Consider the following 22,551-nt stretch of genomic DNA (forward strand, 5'->3'; position numbering starts at 1 on the left):
TTGAAGCAAATTACCCCTTTCTCATTTCTGAAACCAAGATACTAACTTTTGTGAAATAAAGCCTCTGCCTTGTGTGCAAAGGATATTGGAATCTCACCTGGAAATCATAAAGTAGATGATTAAATGTACTTCCTAAACAATGAGTAGGGAAGTGGTAAGAACATACTAATCCTTCCTTAAGAAATACTACTCTTAGGGTTTCTAATTGCTATTGAATTTGTACTTCTACTATATGATTCTTCTGCTGCTCTTTGTAGTCAGCTGTGAATATTTGAAGCATTTTTCCCCCTGCTCTGTTGGGGTTTCAACAACGAGGCAAATTCCTGTGAAAATACATTCTTATTAAAGAACCTATTTGTAAATTTGGTAAGCAGATTTTTGTATAACCTGAACTTGAAGTAAGATGTATTCAAAAGACTGCGCACAATGGCAAAATATAGGGATCAGCTGATTTGTGAAAACTAGCTGTGATATGAAGAAAAGGCTTTTCTGTAGTATTTACAAGATTTCTTATGGCGCCTGAAAGCCACTACCATATCAGCTGCAGCTAGTCTTTGATACTATATCTTTCTACAATGCAAGAATTCCTGGCTCTCACAGAGATCAATATCAAGGTGTTTTTTTCCTTCTGTCACTTCCTCCCTTCCCTGTGTACGCTTGATTATATGTTTTAACTATAGATTCTGCAAATGATTGTTGAAACCAGAAGTTTGAGAAAAGGATGACACTTGCATGAATAACCTGGTTCCAGTAAAATTAGATAAGGATGATGAAGAAGAGTTGGATACATCCATATGCTTCACATTAGAAAGCTTATGTTCGCAGAGTACTGCCAAACTATACTGGACGTGAACAGTATGTTAGGGATTTGAGCTGATGGAGGGAGGGGAGAGCTGAACCTGATCTGTCTCTAGCTATCATCTACGTAACTGCTGCGTAATATATTCTGGAGTGAAAAAAAAATGCACAAATTGTTGAATCATTGAAGTTGGAAGATAGATTTGGAGAACATTTAGTTCAACCTCATTGCTCAAGTAGAGTCAGCTACAGCAGGTTGCCCAGGACTATGTCCAGTTGGGCATTAAATATCCCTAAGGATAGTGTCTGTACAACTTCTCTGGGTGCCACTGAGAAAAGTCTAGCTTTATCTTCCTCACACTCTCCCATCAGATATTTATACACATCAATAAGATTCCTCTGAGCCTTCTCTTCTCCAGGCTAAGCAGTCCCAGCTATTTCAGCCATTTTGTATGTCAGGTTGCTCCAATTCCTTAATCATCTTTGTGGCCATTTGCTGGACCCATTCCAATATCTCCATGTCTGGTGTTGGAAGAGCCCACAACTGGACACAGCACTCCAGATGTGTGTACTCACCAGTGTGGAGTACAGGGAAGGATCATTTCCCTTGATCTGCTGGCAGTTCTTCTCCAAATGCAGCCCAGAAGATTGTTACCTTTGCTGCAAAAGCATGTTGCTGATCATGTTAAACTTACTGTCCACCAGGATTCCCCTGGACCTTTTCTGCAAAGCTGATCTCTAGCAAGTTGACCCCTGCCTGGTACTGGTGTATGATACTATTCCTCCCAAGGTGTAGGAGTTGGCATTTCCCTTTGTTGAACTTCATGAGGTTCCTGTTGACCTATTCCTCCAGCCTGTTGAGGTCCTTCTGAATGGCTGCAGAACCATTTGCTGACTCAGGCACTCCTCCCAGTTTCATATCAACTGTAAGCTAGCTGAGGCTGAGCTCTGTCCCATCGTCTAAGACATTCATGAGGATGTTAAACAATACTGGGCTCTGTATTGACCTCGGGATAGTCCACTGGTGACTGGCCTCTGGCTAGACTTCATGCCACTGCCTGCTATCTCCAAGCCTGCTAGTGCAGATGCTTTTCAACTCACCTCACTGTCCACTTGTCTATCCTGTCCTTTGTCAGTGTGTCAAATGAGGATGTTATGAGAGACAACATTGTTGTCCTTCAGGAAGGCTTTCAACATCCACTGCTCTTTTGTCATCTACCAAGCCACTCATCTCCTCTCAGAAAGCTATGGGGGTTGGTCAGGCATCATTCTCCCTCATGAATCCATGCTAGCAACTCTCCATCAACTTCTTGTCCCTCAGGTGTTTGGAAATGTTTTCCAGGATTATCTACTCTGTCACCTCCCCGGGGATTGAGGTGTGGGTGGCCAGTCTGTAGTCCCCCGGATCCTCCTTCCTGCCCTCCCTGAAGATGGCAGTAATACTTACTTTCTCCCAGTCCTTAGGAACCTCCCCCATTTGGCATTACCTTTCAAAGGTTATTGAGAGTGGCCTCACAGTAACATTGGCCAAGTCCCTCAACACTCCTGGGTAAATTTCATCAGGTCCATGGCCTTGTTTACGTCCTGTTTGTTCAGTATTCCCTAACCTGATTCTCCTTTGCTGAGGGTGAGTCTTCCTTGCTCTCAGGGGCCTGGGATTCCTGAGAAGTAAAGACCAAAGTGAAAAACACAGAGTACCTCAGCCTTTTCCATGTCCTTTGTCACCAGATCCCCTGCCCTATCCTGCAGCAAGCCTGCATTTTCCTTTGTCTTCCTTTTGCTGCTGTTGCCCTTGACGTCCCTTTGCCACATTTAACATCTTGTAGACTTTGGCTTCGCTAACCCCAACGCTGCATAGTCAGACAGTGTCTCTAAATTCCAGTTTTGAGGTCTCTGAATTACCAGTCATTTGTTCCTCCTTCAACCTTTGTACGCTTCCTTTTTATGTTTGAGTTTTGTCATTCCTCCAAGCTTATCCCTGTCCTGCTCCCCTAAGTCCAGGTCTGTGATCTTGCTTTTTGACATGTTCCCATCCTGAGCACCACCATGGCTACTGCAGCCAAGGCAACTGCTGATCCTCACATCCATCACCATTTTTTTATGTTGTTTCTTCTCTGTCAAGCAGAGCATCTCCCCTTGTTGGCCCCTTAATCACACATGTCAGGAAGCTTTCATCAATGCATTCCAGAAGCCTCCTGGATTGCCTGTGCCTTGCTGTGCTGCTCTGCCAGCAGAAACTGGGGTGGATAACGTCCCCTGTGAGGGCTACGCTCTGTGTACGTGAGGCTTCCACCTGTCATCAGGAGAAAGCCTCATCTTCCACTTCTTCCCAATCGAGTGGTCTGTTGCAGGCACCCACTGCGATGTTGCCAGCGTTGGTGTCTGTGCGTTCCCACTGCTCCCTCACATAAAGGGCAACTCCTCCTTGTCATCTTCTCAACCTGTCCTTCCTAAAAAGCCTGTGTCCATCTATGGCAACACTGCAGTCATGTGAGCTGTCATGGCACAACTGTGTGATCCTCATGAGATCACTGGCCTGCAACTGCACCCAGATCTCAAAATCCTCCTCTCTGATTCCCACATGATGTGTGTTAGTGTACGGACACTTCAGAGATGCACGTGGTCATGCCAATTTCCCAGAAGATGTATGAGAGCTCACCCCACTACACTGTCCTCACATATGTGCACTTCAGGTGATCACATTCTGTCCTGTATTTCTTCTTTTATTATAGCGAATAGTTTCTGAATTGGTTTTGTGCAGACTAAATAGGAACTGCCCGTGCAGTTTGTTGGCTGAGTACTTAATGCAGAGCAAGTAAAACTTCTCTACATTTATTAGAGGGATATTGATTAATCTGTTATATAACAAAACTTAAACCTCAAAACATAAAACTAAGAACTGTTTTAAGAAAATAAGTCAGGAGTTTGATAAAGATTATTAAATTAAACTTGCATTCCTACTGTCACGTAATTCTCAGTTATTTTAATTTTTGCCTTCTTCAGCTCTTGCTGTGTGTTAGTAACATAGACGGCTTATCTTGTTATTTCACATACTGTATGATATTTTGTACAAATACTCTGTAAACTTACAGGTTTTGAAGCTTTTGCTGTTGGATGTGAAGATTCATTATGGTTTAAAAAAATTAAAAAAAAAAAATTTAAGCACCTTGTTTTTTTTTCCTTAAATCAATTCTCACTTGAAATACAGGATCAGAAAATACATATTTTTTTCCTGTATTTGTAAAAGGACAAAACCAAAAACCTCGTATCATGATAACAAGATTTCAGGAGGAATCTTTATGCTCCAGAAGTGTGTCACTTCTCTAGTACCAAAAACTTCTGCATGGTTCTATTGCTGTCACTTATGTAATGAAGAGCATTCGCGTTCTTCATGGTAAGAGTGTAATAAGAGAAATAATTAAGATAGATAAAATATGAATGTGAACTTAATATGATGCTGAGTGAAATTCTTATTAAGGACTAAGACCTATTGCTGTTGACTGAAAGAAGATTTTGTACCAGCTTTTCTACTGAAATATAAGCAACTTTGAATTAAATTCACATGACTTCCTGTCTGTTGTATAGTTAACCCATAGTTTTCCACTAAAAGCCTCCTACTTTGGTTCTAGGTTTCTGCTACCATATGATTGTTCCCAGTGTTGTACACATTCACCTATGGTTATTTTTCTTTAATTTCTTCTTCAGTGTTGAAGACTTCAATAACTTGTTTTTTAGGCTTTTTGGATGTAATATTAATACTCCCTTGAGTCCTGACATTAGTCTGATATCTGACACATTATGACTGATTTAGCACTTGCTTGTTAAAATGGTATGTTTTTCTTGAAATTGTAATCTCATCAGGTTTCACTTAATCATTAATTTTCAACTTTGAATCTTAGACAGTCCAGATTTTTGCGATAGTGTTGGGGCAGTGTGTTCTTTCAAATACTGAAAATGATGAGTGAACAACTTTCTCCTTTCTTGAAATATGCTCATTCAGATTATGCTTTTGTGCTGATTCCTGGATTTTGCATCTGTATTTCTGGCTTATGGTTATCTGATTCAGTCTTCATTAGTTTTCAGTTGGTGAAAGACTTCTTTTTCCATCCCACTAAAAATAGAAATTTGTAAAATACAGTTATTAAGTGCTGCTATATTTATTTCATATTTACTAGGAAACTTTAAAAGTGTTTTTTCAACCTTTTTTGCTTATTTTGCATTGAAGTCCTGAACTTTTCATTAAAAAAATTTTTCTTGGATCTGTAGATTTACCCAGTATTCATAGAAAAGGAATCTATTATTAATGACAAATACATTGTGTTTTGTACTTGGTAGATAGGGAGAATTTTTAATCTGTGAAAATATTAATAGATTTGATCATTCACCTGCTAATAAGTGCTTGGTTGCCTGTCCCAGGACAGGACAAACTGGAGGATCAAGGCAGTTAGGAGCAGGTGCGGTGAGGGCAGGCCGGTGGAGGCAGCGCTGCTTCCCCTGGGAAGAGACGGCGGAGGGGGGCCGCTCACTGTAGTCTTCAACCACCTGGAGGGGCATTACTGAAAGCACAGAGCCAGGCTCTTCTCAGAGGTGCAGGGCAAGAGGGATCAGTTGCAGTAAGGGAAACTCCGGTCGAGTGTAAGGAAAAAAATGTCCTCAGTAAGAGTGATTAAACACTGGAACCAGTTGTTGAGAAGCTGTGGAACCTCCCTCCGTGGAGACTTTCACAGTTCAATTGGGCAGGCCCCGAGCAACCTGATCTGACTTTGGCACTGGCCCTGCTTTGCTGAGGAGATTGTATGTGATCTGCAGAGGTCCATCCCAGCTTAATTTTTCTGGTTTTGCTATGCTGGTCTGTCAGCAGTCTCCAGTGGCAGTAGTTGGGGCTGTGTGTTCTCCTCCAAATAACCTTCTACCTTGCTACATTTTTAAAAAAACATAGCATTACAGTTTATGTCAAAAATACTTTTTGGTTTTGTTAGTTTTGTGCCAGAAAGAGGCATCTATCCAAGCTCGTGAATTTTTTTCCTAAATTAGGAAAATAGAACTAGATCCATGCAAAACACTGAATTCTCTTACCCATCTAACAGTATTTCTTTTTGAGGCCTGTCTGTGCAGTACTTTAGGAATAGAAAGCTTTGCATTATAATTGAAAGTTGAACAGAACTGGGCTATTTAGATCAGATCCAATGCCTACTAATCCAAGAGGTGAAGGTGTTTCAAAGATAGGAAAAAAATAACACCTTTGTCTTGAAAATGTATGGTATTAAGTCCCTGTCTCTAAAACTTTAGTGCAAGCACTGACCCAGCGTGAGGTTTTACTAGGGTGATTAGGTCAAATTTATGGTTCTTCTTTATCACCTAATTTTAAAGGATTGTGACTAAGTTTTGGTAAGGAGAGTTAGAAGAAAATGAGAAAGAAAATGAAAGTAGCTCTCAGTGAGAGCTATGTTTTTGCTTTTTACTGGTAGAGGATACTGTGGCTCATGTATTAGCTAGCTTTCTGCGGGATCAGTGCTCAAGTAAAATGAAGATCCAGATTTGCTTTTTGAAGTTTTTTTTTGTTAACGTATCTGTATGTTGTAGAATTTTAGAGATTGTATTTTTAACTCGGTTCTTGAAAGTCCTTTGTATTAGGAAAAAATAATTTTCTCAGCTATGCCACAACTTTTTAGTGTGCATCATTCTCTTTTTTGTGAAGATCTTGTGAATACAGATTACGAAAGATGGATCTGAGATCAGCATGCATTTAAGAATGATTAAATGTCTTTTGCAGTAGCTAAGTTCTAAATGATTTAGGCCTTTATACCACAGATACCATGCATGTGCTTCATTTTATTAGTGTTATTACTTTAGTGAATGCTGGTACTGGTTTAAAAATAATGTTGAAGCTAAATACATACGTGTTTGCAGGGATGGAGATGGTGATGTATGTTCCTAAGTTATGAATACCTCTCTTGGACAGAGTTTTGTTATGGCTCTGCCTATATCCTCTCATAATAGTGAGGATCCCAAAATGTTTTAAGCTTAAAAAGTTGGATTTGACAGTTTTCCTTATTTACAAATTTGTCAGGAAAATAAAATAATTAGGGCATGTGTTACCTTTACTGACTGGAACGGACTGATCCTTGCTTGTAGAATTAGTTTCAGTTGATCAGTTGGTGTTTTTTTTAAGAATAGAAAATTGAACAAGGATTGCTGTTGCTCATAACCCAGCTTCCTCTGGTCCTTAGGAATTTTTTCCTCCATCTCCTTCTGAGGCCTGGCTCTCTGTGCCATGCTGTTCTTGGCAGTCACTAGCTCTTCGCGAACTGTGGCCTCCCAGCTTGTTGCTTTTGCAACAGGTGGCAGCACGTTTTCTAAAGCCAAAGCATGCTCAGATGTTCCTTTGCAGAGCTCAGCTCCCCCTTCTCCTTGCCCGAACAAACTGCTTCTTTCTGAGGGAGCTTCAATAACATTTTTAAGAAACCTAAACAGAAAACAGCAAAAGCCTTCCAGATACCATCCATTTGGTGATGTTCTGTGAGATGGCTGGGATATGAGATCTAAGGGATGTTCACATCCAGCTGGATGATCCCACAGCTTCCGTGTGCCAACTGTGCTGCTTGTTTGACTTGTTGGCCAATTCATCTTGTGAGGCCAGTATAGAAGTATATGCTTCTTTCTGCACCTTTTGCAGGGTGAATGTGGCTCATTGGAGGATCAGGCAGCTAAGAATGGTGCAAGGGAGGTTTGGGATTTTATTTGAGGCTCAAAGTGCAATGGAAATAGCAGGGCACAGGACCTCCTTCCTTCCCCAATAAGCAGCAAGCTGTTAGATTGTCTAAGCTCGTCACTTTTAGAGATAGGTGTTTCATGTAGAAATCGAAGGTCATGTGGAAAGTGAAATTTATTTATCATTAGATACTTTTATACTGATGAGTTCCAGGTGTGTTACCTAAAATGTTAATATGAACAAATTTTTCTTTTTAAGTGCTGCCTTGTTTGTATTCTTTCACACCAAATCAAGTGAAAACATAGCATTCTGTTTCGCTTACCTTTCAGAAGATAAACTGACTTTATTTTTTGTTCTGGATTCTGGATGCATGAATTGTGACACCAGCAAAGTGAAGTCTAAAAGTACACAGTATGAGTGAGATATATTTAGATGTTTTCCCTACAGTGCTAAGCATGCTGATCCTGTGGGTTTTTTGCAATCAGTGCATTTCCCTTTAGTGGTAACCACTAAAAATTACGCTGGACTCGTTATGTAATTGAAATTTTGAGGCCAGAGGGTGAAACTATTGACTTCCTGTAAATATAATGGGGCAATGCATGTAGTTGAGGAAAAGCAGGTCTTTATCAGTGCTACAGTTGTATTTTGCATAGTGTTTGTTTTTGTCATTAAAATATTTATTTTATCCTGTGGTTAAGAAAGAAAAAGACTTTTAAATTCTAGTGTTAGGAAAGAAGTGTCATGTCAGTCTCCTTCATGCCACAAGTAATTGCCTGTTGTATATGGACAAATTCAGACACTCGGCTTCTGGCTTTCGATCATTTAGAGCTAGGTTACAATACTGCTTAATTTTATGTAGTACTTACAATATTCTGTGTAAAAGGATATTCCGCTATCTGAACTCCAGAAAGGTTTCAGGGGTACTCCTTTCTTCAGCATCATGTATTACTGCTTTTAGCATCTGCCTGGTCAGTACCTTGCCATGTGAATTTCCTTACTGGATGCTTAGATCTTTCTGTCACTTAGATAAGAATCCGAGCTACTCAGACACTGCAAATTCAATTCCTGGACCTATATTCCATCAAGTTGAGTGCAGTGACGGTAAACTTAGCTATGTCTATATTGCTTTGTGCATTTGAGCTTCTGCTCTGTAAAGAAGTATGGCCTAACTTTCTTTAGTGCTTTTGCAGTTCTTCCTTATAGACTGATGAAAAATGGAGAGAGTAGAATTTAGCTTGATGGAAAATTAATGTTGGTCACTAAAACTTTTGCCTATTCTTCCATTAAAGCAAAACAAAACTGTGCTTATCTATTTTTTTTGTAAGATTTGGTTTTAGGGATTGCTCTTTGACTTACCAATTTTTAGCTTCTTTGTTGTTCTAAGGAATTCACCTGAGCATTATACACTTGAAAAGTATAAAAATACTACCCTGCAGTTTCTGCAAGTTTCCTTAGCTTCAGACATGAAAGTCAAGATCTGTACCTTCCTGTAGGGCAACTGGAGAATGGTAACACTATAAGATTATCGAAAAGTATTAACAGAATAGAAAGTGGTTTATTGTTTAAGTTTGGGAAAAAAAAGATGTAAATGTTGTTCTATTCAGGCCTTGAATTTATGAGACCACAGGTGGGAACTGGAGAGAGGCATTTGGAAAGGCTCCTGTGAAGAGTGCTTTGAGATCTCCCATGGTGGTGGTGGTCAAGTAGCCAAATGTGAGTGTTCAGCATTCCTGGGAGTCTTGGGCTGGGATGCAGCTGCAGTAATTTGCTGTAAGGCCTGGGAGCTATTGCTGCCGCAGGAAACCTGCGGCGTGTACGTGCGCGTGTGCAGGAGGTATTAAGGAATGTACTCGTGGCCAGTATGTAGTGTTCACTTGCAGCTTTTTTTCCAGGCCTTTTAGGACATGTGTACCACGACTCTGATTGTAATGTGGATTTCAAAAGACACAGTCTAAAGCATTTAATTTCATTCTGGAATCTAACCCTTTGAGGAACTTGTGCACACTGTTAATTTGTGCAGCCTCATTCATCTTCCTTGATCGGCATGTTCTTTGTGGGAATGGAAGCAGAATGAAGATACAATGATACAAACATATACTGGAATAAATGAGAATGTCAAAACCGTAGGATAGTATGATGGTATGGGGAAATGTTCACAGGTAGTGGTGAATCAAGAGTCAGAAAAGTTGAGTGGTAACATTTGATTGTGAACAGAAAATTGAATCATTAAAAGCTTGAGGTTCAACTGGCCTGTTGTTCTGGAACGTTTATACTGTGTGTTGAAAATGGAAGGCATCTGAAGTGCAGTGCTTCAAAAGCTGCCTGTTCCTCACTAGTATTTTTACAACTTGGGTGACACTTTTGGTTCCAGTCTGATTTTCTTTTGTAAATAGCATTTAAAATGCGTTTCTTAAAATGTTATAATTATCTAAAGAGTTATGTGAAGTGAGCAAACCATGATTTTATTTGTGAGTAGAGTTATAGCGTAGGTTTAATCACCTGTCTAGATATCTGTGAGCGAGAAGATTTGAAATAGGTGTTCTTAGAAAGTGTTACGCTTTTTAAGTGGTTCCACTATCAGGTCTATGTATCCCAAACAGCAAAAGGTATGGATGTATTTTTTTCTTAAAGCATCTGATACCCTTAAACACCTGTACTCCAGAGTTTTTATTAAATGTTTTTTGCTAGCCTTGAGGGGGGTTTGATGTTTATGAACTTTGTAAAACTATGGATAAATTGTGCAAAAATACATTGTGAACTAAGCTAACATTATTTAAAAGCATGCTTTCATCGTGCAGATGGCACAGCTTTAAACTACAGAGATTGACTGTCTGCAAGGGAAAGTTAGTTTCGTGTAAACACGTTTTATCACCTTTCTGTTACTTTGATATGTTCATGTAAGAAACATAGAAATTTTGCTACTTTGAACAAGCAGGTTTTTTCAGTGTTGTATTTTCCAGTGTGCCAAAACTGATTTTCAGGGTTTGTTTTTTTCATTTCACTGTCAGTGATGTCATTCATGTCTGATGATTATAAGGAATTGACAATTAATTCAGAAAGAGAATTGTTATGAAATCCTTAATTGTAGTTCAGATTAGACTTAAGCTTACTGTTGGAGCTTGCCCTTCGGACTGACAGCTCCGAATTGTCACTTTCTTGTCCCTCCAGTGGGCTGCCTACCAGCTGGGGGAAGAGCAGGAGGGAGAAGGAAGGAGGGTGATTGTGTTGCTAGCTGGGAAGCTTAAATTGATTCTCATGTGCTCTAGTAACTTTATTTTAATGAAGATTTTTTTCCCCCTCATGTTAGCTGGATTCAGAAGGAGCTCAGTTAGTCTAATGGCTTAGTAAGTGAGGCTTTCTAACTTCAAAGTCTGTACTTTACGGAGAAGGGGGGTCTACTGCAGTTTATAAACCCCTATGGAATACAAAAGTTGCATAGTTCTTGTATGTAGCAACAGTGGTAATTTTTTAATTTTGATTTTCTTCTTACAGTCTAAATTTAGAGAACAGCAGGAAAACATCTTTGTTCAGATCAGGTTGGCAGAGTGTATTCCTACACTCCTTTCCCCCTCCTCTCCTTCCTCCTCCCAATATTGAAGTTGTAGGATTCTGAAGGTCACTCTTGGGCAAGCGGGTGATTTATTTAGTTCTGGCTTTGGGCTGGAATCAGAAAATAGAAGAACTCATCATGTGGCACTGCAGCAGAGTGGAGAATACTAAGATGAAAGGAAATATCAATTAGAATTACCCCAGTTGTCAGTCTCAAAGCAGTTGTGGACCAATACATGTCCAGATAGGGTTGCCAATACTGTCTTTTTTGTGAAGAAGTTGAGCATTTCAGCTCTGCGTCCAATGTCCTCGTGTTGTTCTAGGAGGTGTTGTCTGGTAGATAGAGTACTAGAAGAGGGTATCAGTAAGAATGGACTTGTTTGTGTGTAAATAGAAGACCCTCTTTGAAAGAAAATACTTGTGCTGTTGGTACCGAAGGCAAAAAAAATTGATGGGATTTGGTTTTGATGCTTTTTCTGTTGTTCAGGAAAGGGGGGGTAGGAATCTTAAGCCTCCCTGCTCACTTATGTTAACCTGATAATGGCGGCATCATTAGCACTGTTTACAGTATAGTGTGTTTTTCATAGTGTTTTGAATAAAAAATAAACATGGAAAGAAAGCTGAAATTAAGTCATGTTGCATTTCTTCTTTGTGTGGAGATTATGTAAAACAGGTGAAAAATACTAGTGTAATTTAAAAACTGGTTAACAAATACATTTGCTTTATTATTTTAAGTTTTGTTGGTTTTCTTTTTTCCTTGCTTGACATGTAAAATGAAGGATAGTCAGAATAGATGAACAGTGAAACAAAGCTGATGCAGTTGGTTGGGCACAGATTAAACAAACAGGAATTTCCCCAAGGAGCATACTGTATTTCTTTATCCAGGAACTGAGTGATGTAAAGCAGCTGATCTTCTCTTGTTATAGGTTGCAGTCTAGGTAAAAGTGACCATAGCTTGAGAACTTCTGAGTTTCTGTGAGTTTGATCTGCTTAACATCATAGATGTTAAAAAAAATGCTTGGTGGTATCACAGAGCATTCTCTTGGATGTCTGTTTGTTCTCTGAAACATATGAAGACATCTATAACTGAGTAGATTAACTAAATTTAAAGGCAAAGAGAAAATGAATCTTGCATTATATCTAAACAGAAACTTACTAGAGTAAGGAAACACCAAAATAGTCCACTGAAAATGACTGTTGGAGGTTAAAATTTAAGAAAGTGGGCAGCACTTCAGTTTACCTCCTGAACTGGCAACTCTTGGGAAGAGGTGTGTTCTCTCTGCGCTGACTCAAACTAATCCTCTAGAGATCATTATTGCTATCCCAGATTCTCCTTGGAAGCAGCAAAGTCACCTGAGAATGGGTGCAAGGTGATTTCTGGAGTGTTAGGGAGCTAATGAGCACGACACTATGCATTAGAAATACCTTCCAAGTGTTGTTAAGGACAATACTGTTCTATGATTTAGAATTTGTGAATTTTGGGGTGCAGGAGAGGGAAGTTACAGAACTAATCACAGAACATACATTGTTCGTCTAATCAGCTTATATGTTGATAAAACATAAAAGTGCATTCATGCAAAAACTAAAACTGCAGTTACGCTAATCTCTCTCTCTCTCTTTTTTTTTTTTCTTTTAGTTTCTGATGGAAGAGTGGTAAGTCCTGCTTACTTGCTTTTGCAGTACTTGGACTGCTGCAGTAGACTAGTATGAAAGGATTTAAAAACAGCCTGAAATGGTGGTAGACCAGCCATTTTCTGGAATTGCATATCTTTCCCCTAAGGATACCAGTTGAGTTTATAGATATCTTGACTGTATTGCTTCTTAAAAAGAAATTGATATGGGGGAAGGAAACACTCCAGATTTTTTTTTTATCTTTTAATATAGAGAGATGGTTTTGGTATTTGCTGTTTTTTTTCTCCCTTGTTTAATGTTCATAGCTTTTTTTTATTTCAGTGATAGGAAGGAAAGAATTCAGAATGGAAATCGTATTTTAGCCTCTTCCTGCTCTTGATTTAATTTGTAGGAACTTTTCTTATTGTCGATCTTGTGAGCGGAATAGTGGAAAGGTTCTGTGTTTTCTCAGACTTGCTTTTTCCTTTTTGTTCTTGCACACTTCTCAGTTTCATTTATTAAAACAAACCAGATTTCCTCTGGGGCTTCACTCTTGTCATTACCAGTCTAGCACTTGCTGGTAACCTCTGAAATACATTTTATTTGCTTTTGTAATTCTTTTTAGGTGGTCACTGTGTACCACAGTGGTTAGTGGTAGCAAAGGGGATTGAGAGGGACTGTTGATGACTTCTATCTCTTCCGCCTTTGAAACAACAGGGATAAACAAAATTCTGTCCTTGCAAGGACCTTGTGACTTTCTGGTGAAAATAGTTGCTTTCCAGATTTAAAAACATTGTATTTGATGTGAAAGAAGGGAGGAACCAATGAAGATATTCTGTTCGTATTTGTTGCTTGTGTGGGTGCATGCTTTTTTTTCCCCCCTCCTCCCCTTTCTGAAGACATTAAAATGTTGCTACAAGGAAGAAAATATTAGTCACTCTGTGCAGAGTGCAACAAAGCCGGTGTTGTATTGTGTGGCAGTGCCACTGAAATTACTGTGGCTGATTCTCTGAGACTGCTGATCACTTAACTGGATAGAAGAAGTAATAACCATGTTTGTAATGTGACTTCCTCAGTTCATTTGTTTTCTCAATTTTATCATCATTTACTAAAGTACATTTTCCATGCCTTGCTTTTAAAACATTACAGAATCATTTTTATTTACTAGCATTTATAAGGATTCATTGCGCCTTCACACACAGCTATATTCTCTAATGGTAGTTTGACTAGATTTGTGCCGCTAGTATAGCAAAAAAGTAAAGGTTTCCTTTAGTAATAAAGGAATTTTTTCTATAAGAAATTTGGTACTGGAAGTTCTGAACTCTATGTTTTGGACCTGTAAGCCATAACAAGCAGGATCAGGCTAGTTTCAGCACCTGAGATGTCTTTTTCCCCTCAAATATAAAAATATGGAGTTATAAGACAGTGCACATATTGTTTTGAAGTGGTTAGTTGTTACTAATGAGGTTTTATTGTTTGACAAGTTTCTCTAGTTTCTCGGGCTGTATTTTGACAAGTTGCAGGCAAGAGCTAATATGTTCTTTAATAGTAGTGATAAATTCTGCAGTTTAAGAGTAATTCTAACAAGAGAAGTTACCTTCCTCCCTTTCCCTTCAATTTTGTTACTAGCTTCTGTCTGCGGACACTTCTCTGACACTTCTCCATTTCACTGAATACTGCTGATTTAGATGATCCCTGTGTGCAGGTCGTACATTAGCTTGTGTACAAAGGGGCTCTGGGGTCCTTTGGAAGTAGAAACCCTTTCTTTCTGCTGGCAAGAGCAGTACTTTACTGTTTCAGAAGGCTCACAGCAGTTTTTAGATAGAAGCCTGGATAACTGAGGGGCATGTTTTTAGGAAAATCTTGCCTCTTCTCCACTGTTCCTTTTTTGATCTCCCAAAGTTTGGATACAAGATGTGATGATGTGCTCCCCCGTGTCCCCTCAATGTGCTATCTCTCTCTCCCTCTAGCCCCCTCTGCCCATAGGCAGGGGCTAATTGAGCATGTGCCAACTAAAATCCATCTAGTATGCAGATGTGACTATAAGTCAATCATCTTGCCCCATAAATAGCGGGCAGCTCAGAGCTCATTGAGCTCTCCTGCATAGCAGCAGGCTGCACTGCAGAACCTCCTCTTGAGCAGTGACACCTCTCAAAGTTACTCCTTGAGGTCAAAAGATTACTTACCCACGACAGATCCTCGATAAGTGACTGATAGCATGCTAAAACTTTGGAAATGTGACTAAGTTACCTCCCTGATTGATTGTGCACATAATCCATTAGACATAAGCTGTTGACCAAGTCTGGAGTGAAGATTGGACCCAGCCGCATCCAGACTCCTCTGAGAAGGAGTTTGGAAAGCAAGGAGGTCCATTTTGAACCTTGTGACTCAACAGGAGGGTCTCCTTAACACTTTCATCTGACTCTGTCCTTCACACGGTAAATAACCGAGTGAGCCTTGACGTTGATCCTTGTTAAATTACTGTCATATTTATGATTGAACTTTGTTAAATCACACTCTCACCTCAATAAAACACATTGCTGCTTCTCTCTTAAGAGTGAAGTGCATCACTCCTCACTCATCCATGACACAAGACTGATTGTTTCTGAGAAATAATGGATATAGGAGGTTCTGATTTTGTTTCTTAGCCGATGTGATCAACTCATTTAGTTATTAAACTTCAGGAAATAGAATTTGCACTAAATAACTTTGATTTTCTTACCTCAAAATACTGAGACCTTTATCCTGCAATTTCTGAACTCTGGGACAGAATATTAGACTTTGTGGCAGATGGTTGTTGAGTGTTTGTGGGGTGTTGGTGGGTTTCTTAAGTTTTCTTAAACTGCATAATCAAGCTTCAAGTTTATTGTATGCTTAGTATTTGAAGTGTTTTGTTCATATATTTTATGGGGGAGAAAACTGACCAGTGGTAGGACTTTAAAACCCTGGTTAAACCCTGTATGTCATTATCCTTTTTTCTAGTCAAAGCTCAGTGTATGAGCAACCCTTTGGGCAGTTGGTTGTTGTGACCTTTGGAGCTCACTAATGTTAATATGTGTCATCTGTCGTTCTGCAGCAGTGTGAATGTGTCCTTAAGTGCTGTGGGCCATTTTTTACTCTAATTTAATTCTCAGTGTGGAAGCCCTTTTTCTAATTTTGGCAGAAGCCTATGAACCTTTTAAAAACTTAACATGCTTATAAGAAAGATTATTTTGTTCTTGCATTAAACATTTTTCAAGAAGGCAGTAGAAGATGGAGCATTGAAGGCAGAAAGGGAACAGCAGCACTGGTGTGTGACTGCTTTTCCATAAATTCTTATGCAGTTGGTGTGCCATAGGAACTATACTTAGAAAAAAGGCAGAATGTCTTCCAAGAACATATTACAGTTATTTGAAAATAAAGGAAGTAAGAATTGGGGAATGCTAAGCTAGTGGAATTCAGTTTAACTTCATACCAGGAATGAGGTTGTCCTTTGTAAATAAAATGAACGATTGTTAGGCTAGTTAAAGATTGTCAGGAGGGTTTTCAGTAGTAGCAGATCAAATTTACAAGTACACAGACTGATTTTAAGAAAACTTTAAGGAAGTTGATTTGAAGCAAAACATGTAACTCACTTTTGAAGATGCCGCTGTTATAACAGGTTTTGAGCTCCTGCTTTGATCTAAGGGACTTCATCAAAGACTTGGGTTAGCGAAAGTCTTGGTCCTCACCTCATTCTAAGCTTGTTGGAGCGTATAGGCATTTTAACGTTGGTTTTGGTGGCAGCAAAGTAAGGCCAATACTGACTTTATCTGACAATGTCTTCCTGCTGCTGTATATTGATATTTATGATTTTATGCAAAGTAATTAGACACTGTTTTATGAATTGTGATGGTATCTAAGCACTGGTTGTTAAAGAAAAAAAGAATCTATTTTAGAATGTCATTTAAACATGTAAAAATGAATGCGAAGAAGTAACAGGTGACTGTAATGACTGCTGAAAGAGTTAAGCAAATTTTATTTTGAGGTTTGATTCTTAAGTTTTTTCCACATTATGCTGTACAACAGAAGACTTTTGATGTTGAATATGTAATAGAAGCTTCAGTACTCCAGAGGGGCTAAATACTGATTAATAGTTTATGGATCTTAAAATAGAAATTGACAGTGGAAGTCATCATTGTAGAATTGTGCTAAAATACTGCATAAAAAAATGGTTGATATTGTTTTTAATACAAAACAGGAAACTTCTCTTAATTTTTCGTATCACCATTCCCTTCTTCCCTCTACCTTATTTAGTTGATGATAGCATTTTTCCACAGTGCACAGTTCACAGCAGGCTATGTTCGAGCCATGTGTGTAGGCTGCTGCGTAGCTCCTGCCAGCGCCCCAGTTTGCTGCTGGTTTGAGGTCCCAGTTCCTTCCTCGTTTCGACATTCCTTCCTGAACGCTTCACTGCCTCGTTCGCTTCTGGCGTCTCTCCGCAATAATCCTGCGCTTAGCAAGACCTTCCCAAACATCCTCTCTCTCCAAGTTTTCTCAAGCTTGGATAGTTATGATGTCTGTTGTGAGGAAGTGTATCTGTTCCACCTAGTAATAGTTGCTAAGCAGGACACGACTTTAGCCTCTTGTCAGCATAGGCTGCTTAAATGCAGGCAATTTAACTTATATAAGTAGTTTTTATTGTTTTAAGATCTTGAGTTCTTCCATTCTCCTCTTTAAGGGCCTTTTCTGAGGTCAGATAAAAATTAAAGTAACTCGTAGTGTTTTATGCTATATTACATTGATCGTAGAATTTTTCCCCTGCCCTTGTAATTGGATATTGTAAGGATAATATAGAAGCTATACCTTATACATCCTAAAATGAAACAGAAAAGATTTGTTGCATGTTGTGGTAATTTTGGAACTCCTTTCACTGGTGGAAGGGAAGGTGGGAAAGGAAGAGATTGATTTGGACTTTGACATTAAATGCTGGGGCTCTTGGGATGAGAAATTAGAGCATAGGGTTCCCCCCCGCCTTCTTTTTGGTTAAAACAAGTGAGGCCTTCTTTGTATAACAGGTTCAAAGCTACAAGCTGCTGTTCCGCCAGACCTTTTCTTGCCTGTGAAGTGTAAGTGTGTTCTTCACAAACTGCTTTGATACTAGAGGTTTTGTTTTGCCGCTGAAGTCCTTGGCCACCTGTTCCTAGTGCCTTTGCTTTATCCTTTCTCAGGATAGCAAAGTCATTTGTGTGTCTCCGGCACTCTTCACTGTGGCAGTGCGTGTGATGCTGACGGGAAGAGAGCGTCTCCGGTCTCCTGGCGCACATCTCCTCCCTTGGGGCCTTCTCCTCCATTGTCATTCTCCTCCCGCAGGGACGCAGGAGCTGGGGCAGCACAGACCCGCGAGGCCTGTTCGCTGCAGGCTGGTCTCTGCTCTCTGCTGGGCATCGGCAGCTCAGAGCCTTGAGTCCATCCTTGCGTTATTAGAGAAGTGCTTTTCTTGGGTCTCAAACATCTTTTCAGCAAATACTTCCTAGTTTTAAATTACTTTGAACTAGAGCTTATAGATGAAGCCAAGTCTGTTTGTTTCTGAAGAGTTTGTTAGTCAATTGTGGGGTTTAAACCTCAAATTATTGTATAGTATTTCTGCAGGTAATGTAACCATTAAATAAAACATGTCTGTTTCTGTGGAAACTTATTTCCTGTATTTCTGAACCTAAAGCTTAAAGGAAAAGTGGAGGAAGAATGCAAGGTAGACAGATGATCAAGACAGAAAGTGTGTAGCTGAAATAGAGTGGTTGTTCACTAATTGCAAAAAAAAAAAAAAAAAATAAAATAAACCAAAACAAAGAAAGGAAGAAGGAAACATGTCAGTGTATTACTTGTCAGTGTATTTGCAGCTTCTCAGGATCCCACTGGTGTTGTGTCTTCCATCTCTGTGTCAATATGGCCATTGCCATTCCCTGGCACAGCAGAGGAGACAGCATTTCTGTGAAATACTGTCAGTACCCTGATACTCCAAAGGGGAGTCCACCCACATCAAGCAGGTGAAACTGTGATTTTATGAAAACTAAAAATCTTTTGTCTTTGAAAAGTTGCTGGTGTTCTGCTATGTTTACAATAGGTGACGTAAGCTTTTGTATCTCATGAAAACACAGAAGCTACCATCACTGTATGTTGTGCCTGAAGTTTAAAATTCATGTGATGTGAATTACGATATTAAATTATTGATGATACTCAGATTGGTTTCTTCAGCAGCAGAAATGAAAAAAGAACAAGCATAGTTTGCGAGATCCTTTCTGTATTTGCTTTAGTGAGACTTCTTACGATGCTCCGATTCCACCCCCCCCCGCTCTTTTTTCCCCGCCGAGACTGCGTAGCTCGGACGTTTCAGGAGCGCTGCTTGGAACGACGCTGTGCAGCTCTGCCAGCTTATCGCGTTGCGTTGTCCCGTTGTGGGGTGGGAAGGGAGAAGTGAAGAGGAAGGAAGGTCCTTGTTCCTGACCCTCCTCGCTGCATCGCTCCGTCCCCGCGGGCAGCACAGGCGCAAAAGCTGAGTCAGAGCCCGGCAGCCGGCTGCGCTAGCGCAAGGCATGGCCCAGCTCAGGATTTTGGACTGCTTGATCAATCACAACTGGAGTCTGATATGTAACCTGTACTGTGCTTGGAATGGGCAGGTTTGTTCTTTTCTTATCCTTACGTGTTTTATTTGGATTATTATTATAATTTAGTTCAAACAAAGCTCCAAACATCTCCCCACCCCCAATCCTACTGATAATGTAGTATTAGAAATATTGCCATTTATGAACGGCTTTTCTAGAGTTAAGCAGCTGCATATTAGGAATGTTTTGTCTATGTAATTGTTTGGGTTTTAACACTTTAAGTACTTTAGATTGTTCTTAAGGAGTCGTCAGCTTTGAGGATTTTTTACTTCATAGATTGAACAAGTCAATATATGTTTTATACAGGAAGGTGGAGATATGCCAGTATAAACTGTGTTGTAAATAAACATAAGGGTGATTTGTTTCCCTTCTTTAATGGGACTCAAAACCCTTGGCTGTTTTGAAAATACCCAATCTTCAGGAATACGTGAAAAAATAGTGTAGGAAAAGATTAGATGTTAATTATTTTATCCAGTATGTTTAAAAAGTAACCTTCCACAGGATGTTATTCAGTTTTAAATATGGGCACTGATTTTATTTATTTATTACAGAGTTGGAAAAAAAGATCCTGAATTTTGAAAGGAAATGTTTTTAAACTGAATCCATTTACTTAAGGAGTTAAAATAGTTCTGTGCTCTGGTAATACTACTGTAAGGATGCTCTTGGTTTTACTTGTATATCTCCCATAACATTCAGCCAGTCACTGAAGAAAATTCTTCTTATTCTTTTACAGTGTAAGGGGAAGATAAGTAAGTATTCTTAAGAAATTGTAATTTCAATACAGCAAGTAGACACAAACAATTCAAAAATAATTGCCACCATGTATGTAAGTCCTTTGAAACAATATGCCATTCAATATACAAACCAACCTGTGTGTCATGTCTGTACTAAAACACTTTTTAATCAGGAAACTGCATAGCTTTATGCTGATAGATTTTTTTTTCTTTGTGTTTTTGAAGTGATACAGAAGCTGATGTATATTGTCTGGTTTTTCAATCACTGTCTTTACCACTATAGGTTAAAGAAATCTGATCTATTGAACTGGAAAAATCAGAGAAAACTCAAGGCTTTCTCTTCGAGTCTTAATTTTCACAGATGATTAACTGTCTCATTGAGTTTGATCTAATTTGCTTACGCATATTTGTAAGAATCCACCTGTATAGGATTTGACATAAAATGAAAATAAAGTCTGACAAATTGCTTGCCATCCTTTAGAAGAAATGAAGAAGAAATAAGAAAAGACTTGGCTCGTGTTATTTGGACATTCCAATGAAGTTTTAAAATGAGTTTGACACAAACAGGGTGGGGGTGGGACTGTTATTCAATCTAGCAGTAGACTGAAGTGAACTGTAAGAAATAGGCAGAGTTCACATAACCCAAAAGCTGTTACCAAGAGGGAAAGAGAAACTAGGCCTTAGATGGGTATATTTCCAATTACTTATGTGCTTAAAGCAGAAATACAGCTGAACTGTTTGGTGTTGTTCATTTTATTAGGTAAGTAGAATATGCAGTTACTGTGTACCTGTTTTTCTGAAAGTAAAACCCTGGTAAACTATAGATTTTGATGAGTTGCTGTTTTTCTCTGAAATGAATCTGTAACTTTGTTTATGGGACATTATAGTGGATCTCTACTGCATTAAAATGCTGTATAAAAAGTGGCTGCTGTCCTCCCTGGAGGGAGACTCGTGCTGCTTTGAGTAGCAGTGTTGCTCTTTCCAGATTCTCCCCTAGCAATGTCCTAGGATGCTGCTGGTGAGAAAGCAAGTGTGTGAGCTGGTCCTTTGAAGACTAACAGCTAGTTTTCAAGTGTCCCCTCAAAGCAAACTCCAGTTTGGGTTATGGTAGCCTTGAGTTTGCAGTTTTGCAGCTCTTCTTTATGATTTCTGTCCATCCCAACCTCCCAGTAAAATGTCAGGGGGTAAATTACTGGTTGTGATCTGAGAGCCAAGTTAAGATTTGCCTTATGGGAAATCTTCTAAATAGTGACCAGAAATATATATCCAAAGGGAAAATATCATTTCTTATTTAATAATAGGTCATATATTATAAATAATAAATATAAATAATATATAAAAATAGTAATTACATAATAATAGTATATTATATGTAAGGTTATAGATAATACATAATATAATAATAATAATAATAATTTAGTAATACAGGCAATTACCTCTGGAATCAGATTACACATTGATTGTAGTTATGATCTCTGAATATTTAGGCAGAAGCCTTCTCATTGCGCACTAGTTGAAGTGTACCAAAATGAAACAAGATATTTGGAATTTTTCATCTTTCTGTCTTTACTTATTGGACTACTTCATGACTTATCTTCTGATCTTTCTTAAAATTAGCTGAATGTGGGTCTCATACCAGCAAAGAGCGTGGCTCATCATTCTGCTATAAGGCTTTTATTAGTTTGATAGAGAGCGGATCTTCTTATTTGCTATTCTCATCAGTTCCAAGTTCTTAACTGACAAATATCTGATTGCTACAGACATACTATTGCAGCATCCTAACTTCTGAAGATAACAATAAAGTTCTTCTAGCTATCTGAATACTTCAGTCTTCAATTTCTCAGCCAAAGAAGGGTATTTTGCAGAAGAAATTTGAAAAATTTAAGGTTACATAAAGTTGACCAAACATTTTCTTCCTACAGAGTAGTCCTGACCATTGAAGTTGATGGATTGGGAGGAACTTGCTGATCAAAAACTATGTAGATGTATGTGACAGTAAGTTAGTATGTTGTGGCTTTATAGCAGCCTAGTAGCTCCCCCCCCCATTATTGCAGGTTTTATTTTTGTGTGAAGCAGTGTATGGGAATGCGATGTTGCAGTGCAAGCTCAGCTATTACATTGCCTTTCTGCTTTACAACGCAGAAGCACTGCAGAGACTGCTGCACTGCAGGTATTTCCATTCATTTGGAGAATCTCAGTTAATGTCAAAAAAGCTTTTCAATCTTCCAAACATGTTACTTGGAGGATAAAATAACAAAGGTGGTTGCATTCCTTTTGAGATACTTGCAGCTGATAATGGTTTTGAAATATGATATTCTGTGTAATTTTATTGTACTTAGATTTTTTGTGTTTGTCTCGCACTTCGGGGGGAAGGGGATAAGATTAAATATTTTATCTTACAACTGTGCAGGGTGTGATGTTTTTATTACTGAGTAAAAGATGTAAAATCATTGCAGGAAATAGCTGCTGGTTGTATTCATTGTGGGAATTCACTCTGAAGAAACATTTTTTGATGTTCAGAAGTACA

At 38.9% G+C, this 22,551-nt stretch overlaps 1 protein-coding gene across 3 annotated transcripts in view; it reads left to right on the plus strand.

The window, feature by feature from the left end:
- The window catches only part of ARHGAP21 (Rho GTPase activating protein 21), a 119,251-nt gene that overhangs the window by 13,430 nt on the left and 83,270 nt on the right, over positions 1-22,551 (plus strand). Inside the window, exon 1 of one of the 3 annotated variants that reach the window (XM_062569015.1) lies at positions 12,700-12,712. The exons of the other annotated variants lie outside the window; for them this stretch is intronic. The gene's annotated coding sequence lies outside the window, so the exon portion shown is untranslated. Of the gene's footprint in view, positions 1-12,699; positions 12,713-22,551 lie in introns of those variants that run through there. 3 annotated transcript variants of the gene reach the window in all.

This window comes from Rhea pennata, chromosome 2 (genome assembly GCF_028389875.1).
Source record: "Rhea pennata isolate bPtePen1 chromosome 2, bPtePen1.pri, whole genome shotgun sequence".
In the NCBI taxonomy this organism is placed as follows: Eukaryota; Metazoa; Chordata; class Aves; order Rheiformes; family Rheidae; genus Rhea; species Rhea pennata.